We start from the raw sequence: 7292 nt of genomic DNA, 5'->3' as shown, positions 1-7292 counted from the left end.
TTGGTTTTCTACAGCAAGAACAAGTCTCCTTGGCGACTAGAGATCGCATCCATGAGTATGAACCTAGAGAAAATCAGCCATGTTGCAAGGCTCCACTCCGACGTGAAGATAGGCATGCCGATATCCATCGACCAGTTGTGTCCACCAACCGTATGAAGCAGGAATGGCCAGCAAAATCTAGAGAGTGTTCCGACCCATAGGAGACTTTGGACGCAAACCGCAGGGTGCGAAGCTCTCCTCCAAACCGCAACTTGCGAGATAACCTCAATAGTCATAGGGTAGTGAATCAAGGGCACTTGGAACCAAAGTGCTTCAACACTTCCATCCTAGAAGAAAAAATCCTAGAAAAATTCAAGCTGCTCCGAGATGTGGAGACATACGATGGCAAGGGAAAAAACAGTCACCTGGCTGGAGAATTACCAGATAGCCATGTACATATGGGAGATTAGCGATATGATCCTTACCCAATATATGTGATTGATGATGGAGGACTCCGCACACTTGGAATTTGGGATTGTGGCCAAGAGCATCCACTCCTAGAGAGACATGAAGGAGGTCTTCCTCTAAAACATTGAGGCGACTTAGCGGCGCCTGGCAAACCTCAAGGATATTGAGCATTGTGTCCAGGGATAGAACAAGAAGAATCGCAAGTATCTTGCCGTTTTTCAGAACTTTACAACTCTTCACCATTCATCAACAAAAAATTGGTGGTCCGCTCCTTCGTACACACATGCCGGTATCAAGAAATGAAGGGCAAGCTAGAACACAACAAGCTAAAGACCATGGGAGTCATGGTTACTATCGCCACGAACTACGTTGAGTTGGAAAGGACATGTGGCGCGTCATATGATGAGAGAGACGCCAAGGGCAAGCAAGGGAAGGGTAAAAAAACCAACCCAAGAGTAACTGTCGTTGCCTATTCGACGGTACCCCGAAGGAGGGATCCTCACGAGGGGGAGAAGAAGTAGGGGCCATAGGGCGGAGTGCACACGGGACGGTGGTACGCGTGTTACCCAGCTTCGGAACACCTGCACGATGACAGGGCCTACTGCTGCTTGTCTGGAATTATCTGGGCGCTTTCGCGTTGTTACAATGAGTTGTGGTTGTGCCTCTAGGGCTCCCGGGATCCGGCTTATATAGGCGCACGGATCTAGGGTTTACATGGAGAGTCCTAGCCGGAATACAAGTTACCTAACTACGGTACAATATCTTGCCGTGTACGTCAAGGATCCGCCTTCCTTCTAGGCCGTGCTGGATCCGGATACTTTATGGGCCTCCACGGATCCGGCCTCCTTCGTAGGTCGGTTAAGATCCGGCTCCTCGTTCCTGGGCTGGACTTCATCCTTCACGATCAACAGCAACTGGGCCGCCCGATGGGCCACATGCCACCATCACCGTCGGTGGGCCACCCGGGCTTGCCGGATCCAGGCCATGTCGTTGATATACCCATAAAGTATACCCACAACAGTAGCCCCCGAAGTTCTCCGAGATTCATCATTCCTCCGACTTCATTCAGCTTGGATCCGAAGAGAATCTTGGAGAGCTTCAAAACCTTTAGTTGTTTCCGGTATCATCTATTCGGAAATCTTCCTTTCTTCTGGATTGGTAATGAAACGGAAAGCCCACCTCTCCCGCGCACAACTTCCTTTTTTCCCGCGCTAAATTTTCGGAGATGCGAATCTTCTAGCCGGAAATTTCGGGAGCGCACAGTTAAGTTACCTCCACGTCATTTTACCGTTATTTGACCTAAGACACGTGTCGATCATCCAACGGCGTGACTGTTCAGTTTCTACCGTCAGATCCGAAACACGAATCTCCGCGCGAGGTCTATATATAACCCTCGCCCGCGGTAACTTATCATTCTTCCACCCTCTCACCCACGCCGTCTTCTTTCTCGCACCGCGCCGCCCGATAGATCTCAACTCCGGTGAACTTTGCCACAGTGAGCTCCACGCGCCGCCAGTCCAAGCCTCTCCTCGCATCAAGATCCCTTCGGTTGAACGGGAAATCCTTCCAGCCACCGATTCGTGGTCACGCGAGGTGATTTCCTGCAAGTCCGGCGACCTCGACTTCACCGGAACTCCGTCGAGCCACCGCGCCATTAACGGTACGTGCGCCGGCCTCGTAGAAGATAAACTTAGTGTAGACCCGGATACTCAAATAATTTGCATGGGTGCAGCTGGAAGCATGCCACTTGATTCATCGCACTGTACTGGTAGTTCTCCGAGTAGCCCGGATCCCAATCCATTAGAACCAATATGTCCGGATCCCATAGCATACCTGCCACCATATGTTTCCGACATTAGGTTAGCTCAACCGTTTTCCGCATCTTCCAGCACCGCTCTTGGCCGGATCCCCTCCCTCAAAGAGCTTCAAGAAGAACTCGAGGGACAAGCTAGGATGGCAGCCAAAGTACAGGAGGCGGAAAACAAGAGGGCGTCCAAGGCCCGGATCCGTGAAGGAGAACGGGGTCAGTGGTGGCCCTGCGAAACTACCGATGTGGAGCTTAGAGAGCTCCAGAACGAGGGTATGATCTCCGCTCACTGGAGTTTCATACGCGATACCGACGTCCCCAAGCCCGGAGCCGGAGAAGTTGTCATGACAAAGGCTTGGGTGGAGCGCGGATTGTCGCTTCCCTGCTCAGAATTTTTCCTCTCCATCCTCAACACATATGGGCTCCAGCCTCACAACATCTGCCCAAACTCATACCTCCTCCTCTCCAACTTCGTGACTCTTTGCGAAGGGCACCTTGGGATCCGACCAGATGTCAGATTATGGCAGTTTTTCTTCTGGGTGAAGAAGGAAACGAAGGACAAAGCAATGGTAAACTGTGGGAGCATGACGTTCATGCTCCGACCTGGCCGCATGTATCCCCCTCATGATTCGCACGAATCCGTCCGGTACTGGAACGCCGGATGGTTCTATGAAAAGAACGCTTCGGTTCCGGACATCCACGACGGTTTGCCCAAGTTCATCAACGAACCTCCGGAAGAGCTCGCAAGCTGGAGCTTCGTTCCCTCGCTCGCCCAAACCCCTATCTTGGAGAAGGCGGTGTGGAGAATCTCCTGGCTAGTCCACGATGGGCTAACCGGAGCTCAGCTCACCCTCAGCTGGTTCACCCGGCGGATCCAGCCACTTCGGCACAATGCGCGGTTAATCTGCGCATACACCGGGGCGGACGACCTGCTCCGGGCTACCCGCCACGACCTTCCGGCTGATTCCCTCAAAAGGAGAATCAAAACGCTCGTGAAGATAGGCCGGGGCCAACCGGTCCCGAAACTGATCAAGGATATCTACACAAACAACCAGTGTCCTCCGGTAAGCTCTGTTCCTTTCGTTATTTCAAAACTTCATAAGTTTCTGGATGTTAACTTTAACTTTTATTCATATTCCCCCCAGCTCAATACTTTGGCGGAGGAAAATTTTCGCACCATTCTTCGTGTCCCTGTCAGCGGCGACGCGGCGGAGGAGGTTCCGGAAGACGAAGAGGAGGAAGAGGAACTGGCGCCCCGCAAGGCGGCCCCTCGTCCTTCGAAGCGTCCCCGCACCAAAGCTTCCGGCTCAGAAGCCGGAGCTAGCGGCGAGGCCTCCGCCAAGAAGCCCAAGACCGTAAGGCCACCTCCGCTAGACTCGAGGAAAGCGAAACGTGAACGTATGAAGATGCTTTCAACAGCTGGCAAACGCTCGCGCCCCATCATCCCCGGCGCCCCGTAAGTTTCCGAATATGGTGTACCTTTATTTTGACGAAATTATTTCTTATTTGATCCCTTTCACTTGTTTGCAGGAATCCGAGTACCGCCGCCACGCGGACCACCAGCCAAGAGCCTATTACCAAATACATGAAAAAATCTCCGGCTGTTGGTCCTACTACTCCAGCTCCGCCAAGTACTTCCCACCCTGCACCTCAACCGTCTCCCCCACAGGCTGATCAATCTTCCCCTCCTGCCGCAAACACTCCACCGGAAATAATTCCGGTTAGTAGCGAGAAGGTGGGCGGAGAAGATCTTAAGGCCAAAGGCCCTGCCTAAGAAGACGCAGAAGAACAAGGCCAAGGAGAGGCTGAAGTCACTTCTTCTGAGAAAGCCGGAGCCGGCGCTGGCGACATCGTCGTTTTTCCGAAAAACTTTGGAGATCCGGCTGACATCACTTCCACCCCCAAGGCATATGCTACCAAGTTTTTCAACAAGCTGACCGAAGCGGAGAAATGGGAGCTTGAGCAAGATTTGCTCAATGCCATGCTGAACAACGCCTGGGGGAAGCCTGACGCCGCGACATCGGAAATCCAGGACTTTAAGAAGGATGTCGGCCAGTTCTTCGACAAGCTCATCTGCAAGCAAAAGGTACTCCCCAGTAGCCCCCAAGCATGTAGGCGGAAACTTAAATACTAGTTAACGCTTAGATGCTTAAAGAAAGATTACTTTCGGGAAAGTTTTAAAATTGGATCAGTAGCCCCCAAGCATTATGGCGGAAAGGTTCCGGAAATAATGCTTCGAAGGAGACCACTGTTACAGGCGGAATTTTTACTCCTGCTCTGTCCATGTTTTACAGGAACAGCAGGCACTGCATTACGAGCTGCACAAGAACATTGCCCTCCAGCGCCGCGTTACCCTGAGTCAGGCGGAAAATATCCGGACTCTGAAAAATGCGAATGCAGAACTGAACAAACAACTGGCGGACGCCCAAGGTTGGTTTCCGTCTTTTTTGTCATTAATTCACATTCCGATTTTGAACTTGTTTTTGACTTATGTTATTATAGGCGCATCCTCTTCCCTTGTCACAGCCTCCTCGGAACTTGAGAACCTGCGCTCCTCATACCAAGAGTTGGAAACGAAACTGATGGAGGCGGAACAAAAGAGGGAGCAGGCCGAGAAGCAACTAGCGGAGAAAAACTCCGAGTTCATCAAGGAAAAGGGGGAATTCGTGCTGAAGAAAAATGTTGACAGCGAGACCATCAAGAGGCAGCAGAAGGAGCTCAATGGGCTCCGGAAATATATGGAGACCGCAGAACGTCATTGGGATTCACTCAATGAACAAATCCTCGGTACTTATCCGAAAGCTTTTCTAGAGGTCTAAACAATTGCTGTGCTCAACTTGCATGCTGATATCTGATTGTCTTTTGCAGAGCCACTTGGATACCCGGAGAAGCGCCGGAATCGCTTTCCTCGGGACGATCTCCTTATACTTGCGGGTGACGACTGCAAAGATCTCATTTCCGCCTCCCGGAAGATATGTCACAACTTATCCCTCAAGAAGAGCCGCACCTGTGGGCTGCGCAAACTTGTTAAGAAGATGGACATTCTTCCAGAGCTGGTGACGGATCTACAAGCATCATCAGCCTGAGGCGCAGCTGCAATGACCTTAACTATGTGCTTAGCACATAACCCGGAGCTTGATCTTGAGCAGGTAACCATGGGCGTTCCTCCGGATGCGGATGTTAACGCGCTCCTGGATGCAGTGAGCAGTTACGACACCCGCATCGCGCACAGGATCCGGCATGATTAATTCTACGACAAGGTCGTTCTTCCTGCGGACGAGCCCCTGGAAGCCGAACTTCAAAAGGAGCGCAACGCGGAGGCGCGACCTGCGGAATCCGGAACCCAATTTACCTGGACCAGCTCCAAGGACGCTCCCCAAGAGGAACCCAAGGCCAGCGCTGCAGCTTCTGAAGAGGAGGAAGAGAGTGATGAAGACGTGTCATCTCCGGCCGAAGACGCCGAGGAAAAAGATCCAGAGGGCAAGACTTCTCCGGCTAAGGGGGAGTGAAAACTTTTATTCCTGCGGGAGAAACAATGCATCATTTTGGCCCCAGCGAGGGTTTGTAATATAACTTAAATTCTTAAGTATCTAGGGACGAAACAATTATGCGTGGGCGGAAAACTTATCCTGCTATCCGTTAGAATTATTTGCATGTTTCGTTTGTTAAAAGCAAGAGCTGGTTTGTTAATTTTCCGGCTTGCTCGTTTGACCTTCCACGAGCCGGAAGACCTTTGGCCGGAAACGTTCGCCTGCGGCGACGAAGCCCAATGGCGTTCGTCCATAACCGCGGAAACAAGCCCCCAGCCTAGGTGCCGGAAGTCGCTACCAGGAATCCACGAGTTCGCAACAAAAAAATTTCCACCAGAAAACTTAGGCTTACGTCTTAAAGGACGATTTTGAAAATCACAACTTTCATACACGCCTAGGCAGAAACATCCAGCTCTGCGGTTTTAGTCAGAAAAACATACACGATCTAAAATGAACAAGTAAAGGAGGTAAAAGACTCAAAGAGTGAACCATAAGATTTATTTCATTGATCATGTATAACTATTACAGAGTTTGTAACTCGGAAAAAATACGCTAAGTGTAGAAAGGACGTAGCTGTGCGATGTTCCAGGGGCGATCTGTCTCGTCGTAGATGTCATCCGGATCCTCACGCTTGCGTTTCCGGTGCCAATTAGCAGGTCTGTCCTTCAGCTCTCGGAAATCAACAAGGTAGTACGATCCGTTATGAAGCACTTTGCTAACGACGAAGGGTCCTTCCCAAGGAGATTGCAGCTTATGGTCTTTCACCTGCCGAAGGCGGAGGACCAGGTCTCCTGCCATGAAAGAGCGATTCCGGACTCGACGACTGTGATAACGTCGGAGCTTCTGCTGGTAGATGGCGGAGCGCTGGTCAGCTAAATTCTAAGCTTCCTCGATCAGATCTACAGATAGCTGTCTGGCCTCGTCAGCTGTTTCTTCGTTGAAGGTGGAAACTCGCGGCGAATCGTGGATGATGTCGGAGGGAAGCACGGCTTCGGATCCGTATACCAGGAAAAATGGGGTAAACCCTGTTGACCTGTTAGGGGTAGTTCGCAAACTCCACAAAACAGCTTCCAACTCGTCAGCCCAAGCTCCAGCTGCTCGTCGCAACGGTTCTTCAAGGCGTGGCTTAATTCCTGATAATATTAGACCATTAGCCCTTTCAACTTGACCATTGGATTGTGGGTGAGCCACAGATGCAAGGTCCAGCCAAATCCCTACTGTCTCACAATAATCCCTCAACTCTCCTTGAGCGAAGTTTGTGCCATTACCTGTGATTATGCTGTGTGGGATGCCGAATCTCATCACAAGGCTGCAGACAAATTTTAGTGCCGTAGCACCGTCGGCTTTTCTCACTGGCTTAGCCTCGATCCATTTGCTGAACTTGTCAACAGCGACCAAAAGGTATTCAAAACCGCCAGGAGATGATCTTTTTAACTTACCAACCATATCGAGCCCCCAGACCGCAAACGGCCAGGTGATAGGTATGGTCTTCAGCTCTTGGGCTGGAG

This window comes from Lolium perenne, chromosome 2, assembly GCF_019359855.2.
Source record: "Lolium perenne isolate Kyuss_39 chromosome 2, Kyuss_2.0, whole genome shotgun sequence".
Lineage (NCBI taxonomy): Eukaryota > Viridiplantae > Streptophyta > Magnoliopsida > Poales > Poaceae > Lolium > Lolium perenne.
The sequence above is the reverse complement of the archived record's forward strand: the minus strand, read 5'-3'. Positions refer to the sequence as shown.